Here is a 21199-nt window from a genome sequence, read left to right on the forward strand (position 1 = left end):
TTATATTGAGGGTAAGTGTCCAGGAATGGATTTGGGAATGGTCACGGGAATGGACAGTAGAGGGGCTTTAATACAGGGAAGGCCAGATCATTCTCTGTGTAGTATGAGAACAGGAGAAAGAGAGGAAAGACCAGGCCATTTAGCTCATTGTGCTTCCTCTGCCATGAAAAGGCTAATCATTTACCTCAGAGTAACTGAGCTTGTATTACACTTGGACCATAATTGAAATACAAAAAAACATTCTTAAAGGTGACACAGTGGAGCAGCTGCTAGAGCTGCTGTCTCACAGTGCCAGAGACCCAAGTTCGATCCTGACCTTATGTACTGACTGTGTGGAGTTGGCACGTTCTCCCTGTGACTCTGTAGGTTTCTCTTGGGTGCTCTGGTTTCCTCCCACATCCCAAAGACATGCAGGTTAATTAGCCTCTGTAAATTGCCCCTAGTATGTAAGTAGTGGATGAGAAAGTGGGATAACATAGAACAAGTTTGAACTGGTGATAGATGGTTAGTATTGACTCAACAGGCCAAAGAGCCTGTTTCCATGCTGTATATCTCTAAACTAAACTAACCTTGTCGTCCCTCCTAAAACCATAGATGGACCACCTGACACATAGCTTGGCAAGGAAACCTTCTGACAAACAATTACCAAGCTGAGGTTAAGATTGTAGCCAAGCCTTGTTGACATCACCAGAGTTCAACCTACGTATTAATTCCCTTTCACATTTACCGTGTCCTCTTTCTCTTTCTCCACAACCTTTGACTTTCACCGCTCATTTGGTGCCCTCTGTCTGGTACCAATTCTAACTCTCCATCCGCTCAATAATTATGGTTGACCAGCTGTAATTTACTTCCAAATGTTAAACAATTAGTGTCAACTGTGGGTAATAATTACATTCTCACTGTCACTGTTCTGAATGCCACTTAGCCACAAAAAGAGAATGCCTGTGGAGGAAATCAGAGGAAGATTGGATGGTATGTCATAGAGTCATGGAGTTACACAGCAAGGAAACAAGCACTTCAGCCCAAATCACCCATGCTGACCATGATGTCTATCTGAACTAGTCTCATCTGCCTGTGTTTGTCTCATGTTTCTCTGAACTTTTATTCATGTATCTGTATTTTAAACAGTGTAATTATACCTGACTTTTCCTGTTTTTTTTCTCCTTTCCCTTAGCATTAATTAGTAAGTAAGTAAGTAAGTAAGTAATTTTTATTTATATAGCACTTTTAAATCAAATTACGTTGAAGCCAAAGTGCTTTACAGAGAAGAAATTTCCATACATCCATATAAAATAAAAATGATACACAAATAGGGCCCCACTCCTGCACATCCGCCATAATTGTTGTATATGGTTTGATTGTGCAAAGGTTTTCTAAAGATACCACAGAAAAAAAGGTTTACTGGGCCAGCTTCTGTCTTCATTTAATTGTTTACTTAAAACAGGCTTGTTAGCTTTTAATTTGGATTTCTAAACTGATGAGGGCTTTTATGCAAATAAACTTCCATTGCATCCTCCCCAACAATGCCCAGAGTACAAGACGGAGTCAATGATCTTCGGAATGCAGGTAGAAGCCTGCGCCAGAGATAACTTAACACTTCCCCTGGAAAAGCTCCGCAGAGCTGGATAACTGAAAGGCGAGGCATGCTGCTAATGGAGAGAAACAAGAGACTGCCGATGCTGGAACCTGCAGAGGAAAGCAAACTGTTGGAGAATCTTAGTTTAGTTTAGTTTAGAGATACAAATCAGAAACAGGCTCTTCGTGCCACACTGGAGAGATACCAACCCGCACCGACCAGTGAACCCCGCACCTTAACACTATCAATGTTAATCCAAGGGACAATTTTTACATTTAAACCAAGCCAATTAACCTACAAACCTGTACGCCTTTGGAGTGTGGGAGGAAGCCAAAGTTCTTGGAGAACGCACCAGGCAGCTCACGGGGAAAACGTACAAACTCCGTACAGACAAGCACTGTAGCCAGGATCGAACCAGGGTCTCTGGCGCTGTAAGGCAGCAATCTACCGATGTGCCACTGTGAAGGGTGGGGGATTCAGGAATGTCGAGAGGGAAAAGAAAGGGGAAAGAGTCCTGATACAGGATCTCATCCCAAAACATGGACAATTTTTTCCCCCCAACAGATGCTGGCCAAACTGCTGAGTTCCTCCAGCAATGTGCATGGAAAGCCTGGGGATATCCACCTCCAGCAACCCAGAGAAGAACAGCTTTTGTCAGTGAGCACCCATTCATAAGGTGGCTGGCTTAGCCATCAATAAGCTTCTAACTGGAAAATACTTCACAAGACAGCAGTACGGGGACTGACAATCCAACCCAACATGACAACTTTTTCTACAGAAGCTGTCTGATCTGTTAAATGATCCCGGCACTTTCATGCTTTATTTACTGTCTTTTCCAACTACATTTGTCTAGGTTTCGGTTTAGGTATATTATTGTTACATGTACCATTGATTAGCTTTGTCATGCATGCTATCCAATTAGATGAGATAGTACTTTAAATAAATATAATTGTCAAACTCAAGTACCTGTACAACAGACAGAACAAAGGGGAAGATGCAGAGTGCCGATAATAGTTCTCAGCATCGGTTTCATAAAGAAAGTCCAATATTGGCAACGGGGTAGAGATGATTCAGACCGTATCCCAGCTAATGGAAGGACCGTTCATAATACTGATAACAGAGGGGAAGAAACTGTTCCTGAGTCTGGTGGTGTACACATTCAAGCTTCTGCACCTTCTGCCGGACGAAAGCAGGGAGAGGCAGGAATGGCCAGGGTGGGACAAATCTTCGATTATTTGGCTGCTTTTCCGAGGCAGCGTAAAGTGTAGGTGGAGTCAATGGTGAGAAGTCTGGTCTGTGTGATGGACTGGGCTACATCAAGTACTCTCTGCAATTTTTTGCAATCTTTTGTCAGAGCTGTTCCCAAACCAAGCTGTGAAACAACCCAACAGTAGACTTTTTATGGTAAGTAGCACTCTAAACACAGTTGTTTTTCTCCTTCTTATTACAAATAGGAGGGGTGACCTCAATAGTTGTCCTACTTCTTGAGATGATTAAAATTGGCACTTATACCTGTAGTTGTGCACAGCATCGTAGCATATGCTTTTGCATATGCAATGAGGCCAACTGTTTCAAATGTTCTCTTCAGTGTTTTAATTACAATTACGTAATACTTTATACAAAGTCAAGCTTCAATAAATAGATTTGGTAAATGAAACAAAAGACTGTTTTTTGTTACATTTTGCTTACGGACACACACTAATCAAATTGAGTTTATTGATTATCTTTTTAATGGCATAGAATGTTACATATCATCACAATCAGGAGCACTAGTTACATCAGTCTTAGACTGCCTATCACAGCCTGCTGTAGTCCTAATCGATACATAGACAGTTCCTAAATATGTGATTTGCTAAAATCCTTGTACTCAGTAGAGGGCAAAGCTTGAAGGTGAGAGGGCAAAGTTTAAAGGTGATAAGCGGATCAAGTTTACATCGAGGGTAGTGGATGTCTGGAACATACTGGTGATGGAGGTAGGTACGCTGGTGGCATTTAAGAGGCTATTAAGGGCCTGTCCCACGAGCATGCGACTGCATGCAGCAAGCACGACCTAACATGGTCGCTTGAGCCGTACAGCCTCGCGGGGCCGGTCCCACTTCGATCACCGGCGACGTATGGAGTTGTGCGGAGCTGGTCTCGACATCGCGCGGGGCTCTGCAATACTGACACTGTCCAAAAATTCCGCGCAGCAACGGCCTGCCAGCCTGCAGCCGAATTAAGGCCATATGCACCGCCTCGACGGGCGTGCGCATCTTCTCGACGCCGTACGCAGCGTCTTGACGGCGTACGCCTAGCGCGAACTTCCCGCGGACTTTGCTCGAACTTCACGTCAACTCGTATGGGATCACTCGACCTCCGCGCGGCCCCCGCTTCCGGTTTGGTCGCGCTTGCCACATGCAGTCGCATGCTCGTGGGACAGGCCTTTAAGATAGGCACATGGATATGCTGAGGTATATCGGCCTTGTGCAGGCAGATAAAGTTAGTTTCTTTAGGTCTTATGTTCGGCACATACATTGTGGCCAGAGTGCCTGTTCCTATGCTGTACTGTTCAATGCTCTATGTTCTATGTATCACGTGCAGGCAGAGAAGATTATTTTAACTCAGCATGATGTTTGGCACAAACATTGTAGGACGAAGGGCCTATTCCTGTGCTGTTTTGTGTTCTGCATGTTCTGTGAAATATAATATCGACATTTGTTGAAGTGGAGGAATACACTGAATGCTCATACATTATATTAAAATTCATCAGGTTAAAATAAAGTGGTACAGATCATATGCTGATACATAAAAAATGTGCAATATGTTTTCTTATCACACTTTAAGTAAACAAAAATATTATGAATTTTAAAGAGACATAGCCGTTTCCAATATGCTTCAATATTCCGTTGCTTTTATGAATACCTACTCTCAGGGAAGGGTCATGTTCCTCCAGAAATCCAACTGGTCCAGCCTGTTCCATATAGGGGAGTCAGGCCAAGTATTCATAAATACTGCACGGTGGCGCAGCATTAGAGTTGCTGCCTTACAGTGCTTTCAGCGCCAGAGACGCAGGTTCGATCCCGACTACGGGTGCTGTCTGCACAGTGCTTGTATGTTCTCCCCGTGACCGCGTGGGTTTTCTCCAAGATCTTCGCTCTCCTCCCACACTCCAAAGACGTACAGGTTTGTAGGTTAATTGGCTTGGCATGAATGTAAATTATCCCTAGTGTGTGTAGGATAGGTCAATGTCTGGGGATTGCTGGTTGGTGTGGACATGGTGGGCCAAAGGGGCTGTTTCCATGCTATATCTCTAAACTAAGCTAAATTGACAGCTTCAGAAATTATCTTATGTTTTTCAATTGTTGTGTATGGGAAAACCTACAAATGAATGTCACATGTTTGGGGAAACAAGGAAGTGCAGGTGCTGGTTTACTAAAGACTGAAAGTTTTGAAGATGAATCCTGACCCAAAGTGTAGATGGTTTATGCATGCAACCTATAACGTAGCTACCTCAATAACCACTAACCACGCCCAGCCATATCAGTATAACTGTGATATCCTCCTCTTGTTCCTCCCTTTGGTTCCAGTACGCCTGAAGACTAGATGCAGTCAGTACTGGGATGTGTGTAACATGTGCCTTGATTAAAGACTCAGTAAAGGTTACAGTGTGTCAGACTCCACTCCTTTACACAAAGCATCACCCATCCATGTTCTCCTGACCTGCTGAGTTGCTCCAGTACTTTGTGTCTTCCTTTGTGAGACATTGGGGGAGTTGCTGCTGGCTATTTGGTGCGCTTGTTAAACATGATTGCAACCAAGCACAATGGTGAATCCAAAAACGAAACACTGTAAATGCTGGGAATCTGAAGTAAAAAGTCAAGCAGAAAACACAGGGATCTATTACCAGATCATTCATCTGAATTTTGTCCATAATTCACCGATGTGGATAGTAGAAATGAAAATTGATAAAGCATGTACAGTGAAAGTGACCTCAATGTTCAGTCAATAACAGAATCATAGCAATATTTTGAGGTAATTTAACCCATTTTATCTGGGGAAGCTTGACTTTGTACCATTAAAAAGTTACACTGCCCCCATATCTTGCTTTGCTGCCAGTTCCATCTTGTAGATGGTCTCTGTGGATTAAGGAACATTCATCATAGGTTCCATAAACAGAGAAGGAAATATAGAAACATAAATAATATAAATGGTAAGCCATCCCACATTCAAAACAATGAAAGCAATCAGTCTGAAGAAGGGTCCTAACCCAAAATATCGCCAGTTTAGTTCCTCTCAGATGCTGCCTGCTCTTAAGGTTCCTCCATCACATTGCGTTTTGCTAAAAATTCCAACATCAGCAGTCTCTTGTGCCTTCAAAACAAACGTGGTTGATCCTCTATCTCAATGCATAATTTTTTTGTTTCTCCATAAGCTGTTGGTCTCTTTAGTGTGCAGAACTCTTAATAATCTCCTTGGGGTCATAGAGGCATAGAGTCTTAGCCTGCCCATTTCCCCCTATAGCTCAGACCAGCAAGCCTTGTCAACATAAATCTGCTCTGCACTCTTTCTAGCTTCACAACACCTTTCCTACTCCATTGTTGCAAATGTGGCCCCACCAATATCTTGTACAACTGTAAATTAACATCCTAAGTCTGAAGAAGGGTCTCGACCCGAAATGTCACCTATTTCCTTCGCTCCATAGATGTTGCCTCACCCGCTGAGTTTCTCCAGCATTTTTGTCTACCTTCGATTTTCCAGCATCTGCAGTTCCTTCTTAAACGTCCTAACTTCTATGATCACTACCCTGACTGATAAAAGCCAATGTATATAAAAGCCTTCTTTACCACCATATCTACCCATGACACCACTTTCAAGGAACAATGTACCTACACTTCTAGATCCCTCTGCTCCACAACACTCCCCATTCACTGTGAAGGTCCTGCCCTGGTTTGACCTCACAAAATGCAACACCTTGTATTAATCTACAGTAAACACTATTGACCATCCATCAGCCCACTTGCCCAACTGATAAAGACCCTGCTGTAATTTGTGATGACCATCTTCATTATCTACAGTATCACCCATTTTAGTATAATCTGCAAGTTTACTAATCATACCTTGTATATTCTCTACAAATATAAACTGCAAACAGCAATGGGCCCAACACCGATCCCTGAGGCACACCACTAGTCACAGTCCTCCACTCCGAGAAACAACCGTCCATCATCACCCACTGCTTCCTTCCATAGAGCCAATTTTCTATCCAGTTAGCTGGCTCCCCCTGAATCCATTACAATCTAACCTTCCAGAGCAGCCTACTATACAAAACATTATCAAATGCCTTGCTGAAATCCATATAGACAACATCTACGGCTCTGGCCTCGTCAATGTTTTTGGTTATTTCTTCAAAAAACAATCAAATTTGTGAAATAGGATCTTCCACGTACAAAACCATACTTGTTCTTAATATATTTAGTATCTTGATTTCCAAAGCTTTCACTGGTAGAAAATTTCACAAGTTATTTCAACTTCTGAGTGAAGTAATTTCATCTCATCTCAGTCTAAAATAGCTTACTTTGATATTGTGCCCCTTTCTATATCCCCATTCCAACCAATGAAACATGTTCTCCGCATAGCAACTATCGAGCGTGTCAGACATCTGTATTTTCCAATGAGATCTCCTGCCATTTTTTTCTGAACATTTGTGAATACAGACCTCATTGGCCCCATCTATCCGCCTGTACAATTTTGTGGTCCCTGGAATCAATCTGGTGAACATTTGTTGCCTTCCCTCCATTCTTCCCTAGTTAGAGAGACCAAAACGGAACATAGCATTGATTCTATAAGCTTTGCACAAACAAGGAATGTCATTGACCCTGGTGTATATAATAATAAACTAAACTGAATCTAAAAATGAAACAGAGAAACAGAATGTGCTATGGATATTTAGTAGCGTACTTCAATTGAACCTGTTGAGATGCCAATTGCTATGTGTGGACATGGGATGGGGACTGGACAGTGTGCCCATAATGGGAACCATTGTGGGGGGATGATTTTTTAATGTTTAAATATCTTTATTATTGTTATGTCTGTATACCTTTTTTATGTGCTGCATTGGGAAGAAGCATTTCACTACACCAATGGTGTATGTGACCAATAAATAACCTTTTGAATTGAACCACTGAGATGCCTGCCTATGTGACAACTCAGTGCTCCTGAGTGCTCCTGAAGAGGCCACTGGACCATGCAGGTTCCATTCAGAGTTCCAGGGGAAATTCGTGTGCATCTGGTGCAGGGTCTGATCTTCACTGTATTCCAATACCCGACGCTACTGAGAAGCTGGAACTCAGACAGTGGGTATCTGGGGAGATTTGGGTAGGATTGTGTGAACCCTGAGCATGGGGCTTATGTATGGGTGTGTGGGAGGGTTCATTGTTAAAGAGCTGAAAGCCAAGTGGGAGTACTGCTGTTGCTGGAAGCCTTATTTTCCCCAAAATTGTCCTCTCCTGTTACCAATAACTGTGTTCTTAGCGGTTTAGAAAACTTTGCCAAAAGCAACAGCTTAATTCAGACGCTGCCAGCTTCATTGATATTTTTTCAATGCCTACTCTTCTCCTGGGAGCAATTAGCTTTTCTCTTGTCCAACATCAGTAAAATCTGGTTCAGAGTTTTTTTTCCCATTTAACTGATGCCTCTGCCAAATCTCACTATTTCCAATGTTGCCGAGCTACTGCACACCGCATAGCATTCCTGCACTCCTGAGGAACACCAGCTAACAGTTACGCAATTTGTGCATTTAGAGGAGCGATATATTTATCGGAAGCATTATGCAGATAAAAACAATCAGTCCTGAACACTACCCAGGACAAGACATCTGACTTGACTGGTACCTGATCCATCATCCAACACATTCATTCCCTGCATCAGAATGGCTGTTGTATGAATGAATGAATGAATGAATGAATACGTTTATTGTCATTGCACAATACTGTGCAACGAAATTCCATTACATCTCCTCCGGTTAAAAAAATACAAACACGACAACCATTAACACATATGTACACTTATTAGTAAAAAATAAATAGGTATTTTAAAAGAATTTAAAAGAATTTAAAAGAATTTGGCGGCATTTCTTGGAATTACATTTTGCTTCCCCAGCGTTCTCTGTTGGAATTTAGCTCTTTTATCGCACATGGGTAGAAGCTATTTTTTAGTCTACCGGTGCGAGCCTTCAGAGTCCTGAATCGCCTCCCAGAGGGTAGCAGAGTAAAAAGGTGGTTGGCAGGGTGGGATGTGTCCTGCTTGATATTTGTGGCCCGGCGCAAGCATCGGGCCCTATATATGTCATCCAAGGAGGGCAGTTGGGCGTTTGTAATGTTCTGCGCAGTTTTTATAATTCCCTGCAACACCCTCCTCTCAGCCACAGTACAGCTGGCAAACCACACCAGGATTCCATAGGAGAGGATACTCTCCACGGCGCATCGGTAGAAGGACAACAGCAGCGGCTGTGAGACGTTTGCTCTCCGCAGAGACCTCAGGAAATACAGCCGCTGATGTGACTTCTTCACGAGATGCACCATCTACAAAATGCACTGCTTCTAATGTCCAGGTTATGTTGATTTCACTTCTCAAATATCGACCATAATAAAAAGGACAAGAGTAGCAGATGCAGAGGAACACCAAGTTCTAGGCTCCCCTCCAAATCACATTGTTCTGATGTTGAGTCCCACCATCATTATCCTGGCTCCCTTTATTGGTCATAAACTTCATTGGACCAGCCATATAAATATCATGATAACAGAAGCAGCTCAGATGCTGTCATGAATGATTCACCTTCTTTCACCTCAAAATATTTCCAACATCTACAAGTAGCATAATGCAATAATCTTCACTTGCCTGGACATTTGTAGTTTCAGGAACACTTATGAAGCTTGGCACAATCCAGGGGAAAGCAAAGTGCTTGCTATTCTAAATATTTATACCCTCCAATACGTAGTCCCCTGTGGCTATAGTTCATACCACCCACAAAAGTCACTTTATTTGCGCTCGTAGGCTCTCCTCACAGGTATCCCAAACCTCCAAACTCCACCATCAAAGCGGATAGCAGTTTCAAGCACATACGAGATACAAGATACATTTATTTGTCACATGTGCCGCTTGGCACGGTGAAATGAGCGTTTACCATACAGCCATACAATTAAAAATAAAGTACACAACACACGATAGAGTCCAACATAAAACTTCCCCACACAGCAGAATCAAAGTTTCCCGCTGTGAGGGAAGGCACCAAAGTCAGTCTTCTTCCTCTGTTGTTCTTAATGTTCACCCATGGTCGGGGCCTCCCGAGCCCTCCGCAGTCGCCGCTACGGGATACCCGATATTCAGGCTCGCTAGCCGGGATGGAACTCCGACGTCGGACCAGGAGAACAACCTCCGCGGCTTGGACCTCCGAATCGGCCGCTTCCTACCAGAGTCCGCGGCTCTCAGAGTCCACAGGCCGCGCTGGGCGGAGATTCAAGCTGGCGGCCCTCGGCAAAGGGTCCCAGGGACTCCGTGATGTTGAGGTCAGCGCCGCCCGCGTTGGGAGCTCTTCAAATCTCAGCTCCACGATGTTGGGACGGCACTCCGGAGCTTCAAACGGCGATCCAAGTAGAATCCAGCGCTGCGACTCCTCTGCTGAAGCTCTGGTCCGGGTCCCTGGCAGGAAAGGCCACTCCGATCCAGTGGCAGGCCGCAAAGAGGGGGGAGAGGACGCGACTCGGAGAATAGTCACGTCCTCGCCAGGAAGCGACTGAGAAGCGGTTTCCCCCTTACCCTCCACCACATAAAAAAAGTAAAGAAACTCCAAACACAAACTTATAAGACAAACTAAAATTTTAAAAAAGATAGAAAAAAACGAACACTGTAGGCAGTCTGCCTTCAATGCGGCGCCCCTAGTGGGATCTGCATGCACCTCTCCAAGTAGCACACGGCCTTTAAAACATAATGCTGTTTGTTTGTCGTCAATTGTGCTAAAACTGGGAACACCCTTTCAGATGACACAGATCAGACTTCCCACCATTGACTCCATCTACACATACCGCCACGGAAAAGCAGCCAACATAATTAAAGACTTGTCCCACCCTGGCCATTCCTTCTTCTCCCTGCTCCTGTCTGGCAGAAAGTACAGAAGCCTGAACGAGTGTACCACCAGACTCAGGAAGAGCTTTTGCCCCTCGGTTATCAGTCCTTTCATAAACTAGGGTACTGTCCAATTCACCTCTACCCTATTGTGGACATTGGATTTAGTCTATGGAACTGATGTGCGACAATGATGAGAACTATATTCAGCATAATCTATCTTCCCCTTTGCTCTGCCTATTGTACTTGAGTTTGATTTGATTGTATTTATGAATAGTATTATCTGATTTGTTTGGATAGCAGGCACAACAAAATTCTTCACTGTATCTCGGTACACGTGCAAATAATAAACCTAAACCTAAACCTAGATCAGTACTGGAGGAGTAATTGTAAGACTGCAGCAGTTCAAAGTAGCGCTTTTCACCATCATCTCAAGGGGAATTAGAGAAGGCAATAATAGCTGATAATGCTGACCAGCTATCCACAATTCCCAAAACATTAAATAAATAACTAGAATGTTTTTATACCTCTTCTGCTTTTCTTAATTAGGATTGCCATTCAAATCATTCAGCAGTGATGGAGTCTATTACACAAAAAAGCTTCTCTATCTTAGTCTGAGTATCCGCTCGGCTCGAAGAACAGATCAGAGGCTGGGTATCCTACAGGGAGCGACTCATCCCCGACTCCTCAGAGCCATTTGATCCATGACTCCCAGGACAGGAATTTGGACGTGTGCTATTCCAACAGGACTAAAGAAGCTCAACATCATCCACTTGTTTTACAGTCCATCCACCACCTTAAACATTCATTCCTTCCACCGCTCTGCATATGGTTGCAGTGTGTACTATTTACAACTGTTGAAGGGGAAATAATAGTGAGGCCTAATAACTAGTAAACAGGGATGTGGAGTGTGCTAATGTGGCAACAGGGAACCGCAGACAACGCCTACAAGTAGAGACATAGAATGCAGGTACACAAAAATGCTGGAGAAACTCAGCGGCCCGAAACGTCGCCTATTTCCTTCGCTCCATAGATGCTGCTGCACCCGCTGAATTTCTCCAGCATTTTTGTGTACCTTCGATCTTCCAGCATCTGCAGTTCCTTCTTGAACACATAGAATGCAGTATTGATGACAGTTTCATGAACTTAATTTATTATGTTATAGCATGCACCCATCGTTGTAACAGGAAATTGGATCTACTGTGAACTATGTTAGATTTGTGATAATTATGTTTAATGTTTAATGTTTTATGTATCATTCCTAACTGTCACTGTATGTCATGTTGTCACTTGCGGGCGGAGCACCAAGGCAAATTCCTTGTATGTGAATACTTGGCCAATAAACCTATTCATTCATCATTCATTCATTCATTCATTCATTCATTCATTCATTCATTCATTCATTCATTCATTCATTCATAATCAATTTATTCTGTAATCAAAGCCTAGTTCATTACTTAATTAAGTATTTCTATATCTTCTATTTTGTAATCAAGACCTAGTTTGTTACCCAATTAAGTATTTCTGTAACCTCCATTCTGTAACCCAGACCTAGTTTTACTGTTAATCAGGTTTTTGTGTAATTTTGTCACCTGAGAATGTAAAAGCTGTACCAAAGTCATACTCTGGAGATCAGCTTTGACTGGTCTCCTGGTGTGCACCAGTTTTAATAAATCGCCTGTTACTGTGAATACCAACTTTGCATGGCCTTTCCATTTGCTCCTGAACAACCCATACACTTTAGCTACTTTCCATCGCGTCCCAAACCAGTTATCCACTGTCCCCATTCGCTGTGATGGCATTTCAGTCTCAGTCACAGAGGCCGACGTCAGGAAATCCTTCAGAGGGGAGAACCCTCGAAAAGCGCCTGGACCTGATGGTATACCCGGTCATGTTCTAAAAACCTGTGCGGACCAACTGGCTGGAGTTTTTAACGGACATTTTCAACCTCTCACTGCTGAGGTCTGAGGTGCCCACCTGCATTAAAAGGGCATCAATTATACCAGTGCCCAAGAAGAGCAAGGTGACGTGCCTCAATGAATATCGACCAGTGGCACTAACGCTGGTGGTGATGAAGTGCTTTGAGAGGTTGATCATGGAGCAAATCAACTCCTACCTCGACAAAAACCTGGACCCACTGCAGAACGCTTACCGCCACAACAGACCAACGGTGGATGCGATCTCGCTGACCCTCCACTCCGCACTGGACCACTTGGACAACAAAAACTCATATGTCAGGCTGTTATTCATTGATTACAGCTCGGCATTTAACACAATCATCCCCTCCAAGCTGGTTACCAAACTCGCAGAACTGGGTCTCTGCACATCCCTCTGCAACTGGATCCTCAACTTCCGCATTTACAGACCACAGTCTGTTCATATTGGTGGAAATGCGTCAGCCTCAATAACAATCAGCACGGGAGCACGTCAAGGCTGCGTGCTCAGCCCCCTGCTGTACTCACTCTATACTCATGACTGCGTAGCCGGTCATAGTGCGAACTCAATCATCAAGTTCGCTGACAACACCACTGTTGTGGGACGTATCACTGATGGGGATGAGTCAGCGTATAGAAGAGAGATTGAGCGATTATCCATATGGTGCCAGCACAATAACCTGGCCCTCAACACCAGCAAAACCAAGAAACTGAATTGTGGACTTTGGAAGGAGTAGGATGGGGACCCACAGTCCCGTTTTTATCAACGGGTCAATGGTTGAAAGGTTCGAGAGCTTCAAATTCCTGGGCGTGCACATCTCTGAAGATCTTTCCTGGTCCGAGAACACTGATGCAATTATTAAGAAAGCTCATCAGCGCCTCTACTTCCTGAGAAGATTACGGAGTAAGTTTGTCAAGGAGGACTCTCTCTAACTTCTACAGGTGCACAGTAGAGAGCATGCTGACCGGTTGCATCGTTGCTTGGTTCGGCAACTTGAGCGCCCTGGAGAGGAAAAGACTACAAAAAGTAGTAAACACTGCCCAGTCCATCATCGGCTCTGACCTCCCTTCCATCGGGGGGGGGGGATCTATCACAGTCGCTGCCTCAAAAAGGCTGGCAGCATCATCAAAGGCCCACATCATCCTGGCCACACACTCATCTCCCCGCTACTTTCAGGTAGAAGGTACAGGAGCCTGAAGACTGCAACGACCAGGTTCAGGAATAGCTACTTCCCCACAGCCATCAGGTTATTAAACTTGGCTCGGACAAAACTCTGAACATTAATAGCCCATTATCTGTTATTTGCACTTTATTTATTCATGTGTGTATATATTTATATAATGGTATATGGGCACACTGATCTGTTCTGTAGTCATGCCTACTATGTTCTGTTGTGCTGAAGCAAAGCAAGAATTTCATTGTCCTATCAGGGACACATGACAATAAACTCTCTTGAATCTTGAATCTTGGATCTAGAAGTTCAAGGGCAGCAAGAACATGAAAACACGTCTTTATTTTACCCTTCGAGTTACATCCATCCTGTTTTAAAAGTATCTTACCAAAATCCCCTCAAATCTAGGAATTTCATATCCAATAGCAGTGTTGAATAATTTCATTTAGCAATAAATATCAGCATTCTCACCGATGCCATTAATTGAAGAGGTGCATTGCTGATGCAACCTATTCACAGAAGCTGTATCAATCTTCCATGCTACCTCATTGTGGATGTTGGATTTTCCCTCAGAACTACAAAATTGAAAACTATATCCTGCATCTGATATTTTTATTTTTGGTCTACGCATTGTACTTGTGTAATAATAATAATAATAATAATAATAATAATAATAATAATAATAATAATAATAATAATAATAATAATAATAATAATAGTAATAATAATAATAATAATAATAATAAATCCTTTATTGATCCCCTCAGGGAAATTCAGATGTCCAGAAGCCAACAACCAACAAACCCACACATTCAGAATGAAAGCAGACAAAAAATACATAAAATACAATATGGACAATACATGAAAGCAATAAATACTTAAAAAGACCCAATAATTAACTATTAAAAATGCAAAGCATCCCCATACAGCCTAGCGGTCAGTATTATAAAATTTAATGGCTGCAGGGGTGAAGGATCTCCTGAACCGCTCCGTTCTACAGCGCAGGGAGAGGAGCTGGTTGTTGTTCCGTGTGCTCCTCGAGAATACGTGGAGGGGGTGCCCGGAGTTGTCGAGGATGACCAGCACCTTAATAATAATAATAATAAATTTTATTTATGGGCGCCTTTCAAGAGTCTCAAGGACACCTTACAAAAATTTAGCAAGTAGAGGAAAAACATGTAAGCGGAATGAAATAAATAGTAGAGACATGACTAGTACACAAATTAAAGACAAATTAAAGACAGAATTCAATTCAAAACACAAAGCACCTTGCTCCTCATAAGTCTCTCAAGGACATCCACCACAGAGTCCACTCTCCCCCCCAGCACTGAGCTAGCTCGTTTTACCAGCTTGTCCAACTTCTTGCTGTTTTTAGCAGTGGTGTTGTTACCCCAGCAGACCACAGCGTAGAAAATGGCACTTGCAACCACAGTATGATAAAACAAGTACAGCATTTCATTGCGTACAGTACAGTACAGTACAGCACAGTATATGACTTGATTCTACACTGTCAGGTTGGTAGGTCAACAGCTCTGGACAAGATCACAATATATTGCAGTGAGGTGTGGATATATCCCAGCCCATCACACAGACCAGACACCCCGCCATTGACTCAATCTATACTTCACGCAGCCTCGGGAAAGCAGGCAACAAAATCAAAGACATTTCCGACTCCTTTAATTTCTTCTTCTCTCCGCTCCCATCGGGAAGAGGATATAGAGGCTTGAAAGAGCACACCACCACAGTGTGGAACAGCTTCTTTCCCTCTGTTATCAGGCTTCTGATGGGCTTTCCACAAACCAGGGTGCAGTCCAATGTCTCTATGCCTCATTGCAGACATTGGACTTTGTTTCTGGAACTATGGCAATATAATGCTGACAATTACCTGTATATTCTGTGCTCAGTACATTATCCTTTACTGTTGCTATTGTATTTGAGTTTGACTGGATTATATTTATGTATAATATTAAATTTGATTGGATAGCATGCACAACAAAGCTTGTCATTGTACCTTGGTTCACAATAATAAACTAAACTTAAACCTAAACCTATTCATGTATAGTATTATCTGAATTAAATTAGATAGCATACAGACAAGAGATTTTCATAGTATCTCGGCAATATGACAATAATGAATCAAATCAAATCAAAGCCCCAACTACTCAATGGAAGCATGGTGTATTTGTAATACCAACTTACTGCAACCCCGGGTTCAAATGCCAGGAAAAAATAAATGGGCATGAGTGGGACCGATGAACGGCTGGCACTGTCATTTTGTTTTTGGCCACAATGAATCCAAATGGATTACTCTCTTCCAGCTCCATAAAAAAAGCCTTGACCCTCTCCTGCCCTGGGCCTCTATCACTCTCCCTGACCACAGCATTCACCGATCCATTCCTGCCAAATTCTCAGTGGGAGGCTGACGAATGTTCCTTTGGGTCCCTAGCAACAACGCTCAGGCTCCTGCTCTCAGCTGCCAGCCACCCACCTCTTCCCCTGGAGTTCAGGTAAGACCAACCCCACGAGTTTGCTGTCTGCCTCAGCCCCCACCTGCAACACACTTGACTAGGTATTAAAGTGAAGGCTACAAACATAGAAGCACTTTACAATTGTAACATCTCATGCGGCAATGACTTCAATATACTAAACTGTTAAACCACAGAAATGCTTTTATCACTACTATTATCCCATCCTGTTCACAGTAAACCACAAATTAATAGTTTATTATACGTTTTGAAAGAACCATGCACCGTTTGTGATATATTTTTTTCAGTCTAATGGATCCTAAAAGGCCCTTTTCCTGCAATTTATTATATCATGTGTTTGTCACTAAGCAACAATAGTTTTCTGTGTTGATGTTTCAGTAAACTCTAAAACCTCTTGAGCCTTTCAATCCTCAGCTTTCAGCACAACTTTTGTCATTTCAAGTGTCCTGAAAATTGCCATCTCTTGGAGGACTCTTTTCACACAAAGGATGGTGGATGTATGGAACTGGCTGCCAGAGGAGGTAGTTGAGGCAGGAACTATCCCAACATTTAAGAAATAGGTACATGGATAGGACTGGGTTTGCAGGGATTATGGACCAAACGCTGGCAGGTGGGATTAGTGTAGCTGGGACATGTTGGCTGGTGTGGGCAAGTTGGGTCGAAGGGCCTGTTTCCACACTGTATCACACTATGACTCTATTTCAACTTTTTCACTTCTTCAAGTGTTTATTTTCCTCCATTAGTAAGTGTGTTCTCCTTAAAAATGCAACTGTGCACTGCTTTACAGAGCCATCATTCCTTTTCTCTTTAAAGAACCAGCTGTGTGTGGGCTCAGGAAGGATTCCAGCCAAACGCAAAGATCACGAGCTATCCATCCCATTCAGTTCAGGTTGTCCAGACTTGTGTTCATAAAGATCATTTTGTACCACGATCCCAGGTGTTCCCTATCCCAGCAACCCGGCAAATTCTTTCTCATAAAATCGCAGAATCAAGATTCATGGTAATTAAATGATAGAGGCATAGAGCCATACAGTGATACAGTGTGGAAACAGGCCCTTCGGTCCAACTTGTCCCAGTTACACTAGTCCTACCAGCCTGCGCTTGGTCCATATCCCTCCAAACCTGTCCCATCCATGTACCTGTCTAATTGTTTCTTAAATGTTGGGATAGTCCCAGCCTCACTTTTCCACTTTTATACTTTTACATTTTCATCCACGTACTCCTGGACTATCAAAAGATAGTAATGTTAACCCTAAAAAAAAGGAAATGTGCAGGAGTAACTCAATGGGTCGTGCAGCATCTCAGGAGAACATGGATAGGCGATATATCGGGTCGAGACCCTCTTTCAGAAATTGTGGTGGTGAGAGGGGCGGGGGAAGCTGGAAGAGAGCTGGAGAGAGGACAAATCCTGGCGTGAAATAGGTGGGTACGGTGAATGATTTTTTTGGTAGGCAGATGGTTTGTCAAAGGCCCAAGATGAAAAGATAAAGAAGATTTACCACCAGCACTTTGTGTCATTCTTTGCAAAACAGCATCTGTAATTCCTTGTTTCTAATTAGATTAGATTAAACTTTATTAATCCCCTTATTCAGGGGAAATTCAGGGTTGCGGTATTCTGAAATATTTTGAATGCAACATGACATAAATTAGGCCACGTGTTTACGCTGTCAAATCAAACACCTTTTTGAGTGTGAGGATGAATTCAAGATTCTTTGACATTCTTTTCTTTGAGATAGCATGATACATTGGTGCAGCCAGTAGAGCCATTGCCTAACAGCACCAGAGACCTGGGTTCAATCCTGCCCTCGGGATCCTGTGTGAAGTTTGTATCTAGTCTCTGTGACAATTTAATCTCCTCCATGTTCTCTGGTTTCTTCCAAATTTCCAAAAGAGGTGCAGATTGGGAAGTTACTTGGCCACTGTAAATTGCCACTAGTGGTAGTATCTGGTGGTAGTTGATGTGAATGTGGAGAGAAAAAAATAATAGGGTTAATGTAGGGCTTGGTTGGTGCCTATTAATCAACCAATCAGGTAAAAACAAAGTTGTGGAGATTATTCAGATTATTATCTGAATGGTGGCCGATTAGGAAAAGGGTAGATGCAACGAGACCTGGGTGTCATGGTACACCATTCATTGAAAGTATGCATGCAGCTGCAGCAGGCAGTGAAGAAAGCGAATGGTATGTTAGCATTCATAGCAAAAGGATTTGAGTATAGGAGCAGGAGGTTCTACTGCAGTTGTACAGGGTCTTGGTGAGACCACACTTGGAGTATTGCGTACGGTTTTGGTCTCCTAATCTGAGGAAAGACATTCTTGCCATAGAGGGAGTACAGAGAAGGTTCACTAGACTGATTCCTGGGATGTCAGGACTTTCATATGAAGAAAGACTGGATAGACTCGGCTTGTACTCGCTAGAATTTAGAAGATTGAGGGGGGATCTTATAGAAACTTACAAAATTCTTAAGGGGTTGGACAGGCTAGATGCAGGAAGATTGTTCCCAATGTTGGGGAAGTCCAGAACAAGGGGTCACAGTTTAAGGATAAGGGGGAAATCTTTTAGGACCGAGATGAGAAAAACATTTTTCACGCAGAGAGTGGTGAATCTCTGGAATTCTCTGAGTCAGAAAGTAGTTGAGGCCAGTTCATTGGCTATATTTAAGAGGGAGTTAAATGTGGCCATTGTGGTTAAAGGGATCAGGGGGTATGGAGAGAAGGCAGGTACAGGATACTGAGTTGGATGATCATCCATGATCATATTGAATGGTGGTGCAGACTCGAAGGGCCGAATGGCCTACTCCTGCACCTATTTTCTATGTTTCTATGTTTCTATACTTAACAGGCCAGTCAGTGGCAATTGAACAGACGGTGTTTCAGATTGCAAGGGTCCTCCAGCACTGCTTAAAGATTGCTTAAGATTGCTGCATCTGTAGTTGCTTGTGATTCTATTGCTCAAATATATTCCAGTATATTCATCATCTAGTGCATTCCTCAGATTTACCAGTTACTACAGCCTACCAGATTGTAAAGTACCAGGTGATAAGACACGTATTGTAAATTTGAAAAGGAGTCACTGTTCTCTAATTACAAAGGATTCAGTGATGTAGGAGTTAGGTCAGGCATAAAAAAATGCAAAGAGTTGGAGTAATCGCTGGAGCATCTCTGGAGAATCTCTGGAGAACATGGATAGGTGACGTTTCAGGTCGAAACCTTACTTCAGTTTGAGGAAGGGCTCTGACCCACAATGTCGCCTATCCATGTTCATCGGAGATGCTGTCGGACCTGTTGAGTTACTCCAGCACTTTGTGTTTTTTGCTCATGATTCCAGCACGTGCCATTCCCTATGTCCACTGGAAGTTAGGTTAATTGGTTAAGAATGATTTCACGTCCAAAAACACTCAGGATGTAGAAATCTAGCATTGATATAAGTAATTATAAAGCTAATTAATTTGTTCTTTTATGCCTTTATCCAGGTTCACACCAATGCATTTTTTTTTTAACCACTCCATGATTATGCTGGCAGGCAACTGTGGAAACAATACATAACAAAAAAAATTAACTTTAAAATAAAATAATACAGTGACACAGTGGCATAGCTGCCACCTTACAGCATCAAAGATCCAGATCCGATCCAGATTGTAGACTGCGGATACAACATTTGTGGAGTTTGCTATTTTTCCCTGTGAGTATCAGGCTATTAAACCTGGCTCGGACAAAACTCTGATTATTAGCAACCACTTTCTGCTATTTGCACTACCAGTTTATTTATTCATGTGTGTATATATTTATATCATGGTATATGGACACATTTATCTGTTTTGTAGTAAATGCCTACTATTTTCTGTGTGCTTAAGCAAAGCAAGAATTTCATTGTCCTATACAGGGACACATGACAATAAACTCACTTGAACTTGAACTTGAACTTGACTGCGTGGGTTTCCTCCGGGTGATCTGGTTTCCTCCCACATCCCAAAGACGTGCGTGCTTGTAGATTAATTGGCCTCTGTAAATTGCCCCTAGTGTGTGGGGAGTGGATGAGAAAGTGAGAGAATATAGAACTAGTGTGAATGGGTGATCAATGGTTTTGGTGGGCCAAAGCACCATGCTGTCCCTCTAAAACTAAAACAGAAACTAAATATTCAAAAATATGCTTCTCTCAAAACTGAAAGTTTCATATATTGTTTATTATAGAGAAAATGTATGTTGGGAACATTTCCCTTCGACCTATTTGATACAGATTAATATGCACTGACAGCACCAACGTTACTAATTTGAAAGCTCCTGTCAAATGCAGCAGTGCATATGGTAACTGCAACATTTGCATGCCCAGAGAGATGGAAACAGACACTTTTTTTTAAAGAATAATGCAGAATTACTTTTTAAACATCTAATTCCCATTGCTGCAAGGATACTTGGTATCTAATTTCTGCAAGGATACTTGGTAGAGAACAATAAAAAGTATACCAAGTAATTTGCACTAAAATTGCCAATTATAATTTTTTTTCTACGCGTCTGACAAAAATATAGCAATGCAGCCACAGTATGTTAGATATTTCTTATGTCTTGGGGTTTTTAAACAGTGTACATTTTAGCAGGTTTTTTTTAGAGATCAAACAAATGAATATACCAATTCTTGGAGCATGATTCAATTATAGCTCCCCATGTTTTTCAAGTACACACAGTTCTTGTAATGATGAATGGTCTTCATTTGCAGCCTTAGTCACTGATAAATCTGCTGTGGCTTTTCAGTTTCTATTTTTATCGTCAGCTCCAACTGATTCCAAAGGTTCAGGTGTGTCTGGAGCTCCCAATATTCCTTATTCTGAACAATCTTTATTAATGACCCTGCCTTGCATATAGATCTTATGATAAGCTAGTGACAGGAGCAGAATTAGGCCATTCGGCCCATCAAGACTACTCCATCATTCAATCAT

At 42.4% G+C, this 21199-nt stretch overlaps 1 long non-coding RNA gene across 1 annotated transcript; it reads left to right on the plus strand.

The window, feature by feature from the left end:
* The first annotated feature begins 1982 nt into the window (after positions 1 to 1982).
* Positions 1983 to 20931, plus strand: LOC116984666. The gene is made up of 3 exons (XR_004415097.1): positions 1983 to 2036; positions 4977 to 4982; positions 20921 to 20931. It is a non-coding gene; the product is annotated as an uncharacterized LOC116984666 (long non-coding RNA).
* The last annotated feature ends 268 nt before the right edge of the window (positions 20932 to 21199 follow it).

Source organism: Amblyraja radiata, chromosome 2, assembly GCF_010909765.2.
Source record: "Amblyraja radiata isolate CabotCenter1 chromosome 2, sAmbRad1.1.pri, whole genome shotgun sequence".
Taxonomy (NCBI): domain Eukaryota; kingdom Metazoa; phylum Chordata; class Chondrichthyes; order Rajiformes; family Rajidae; genus Amblyraja; species Amblyraja radiata.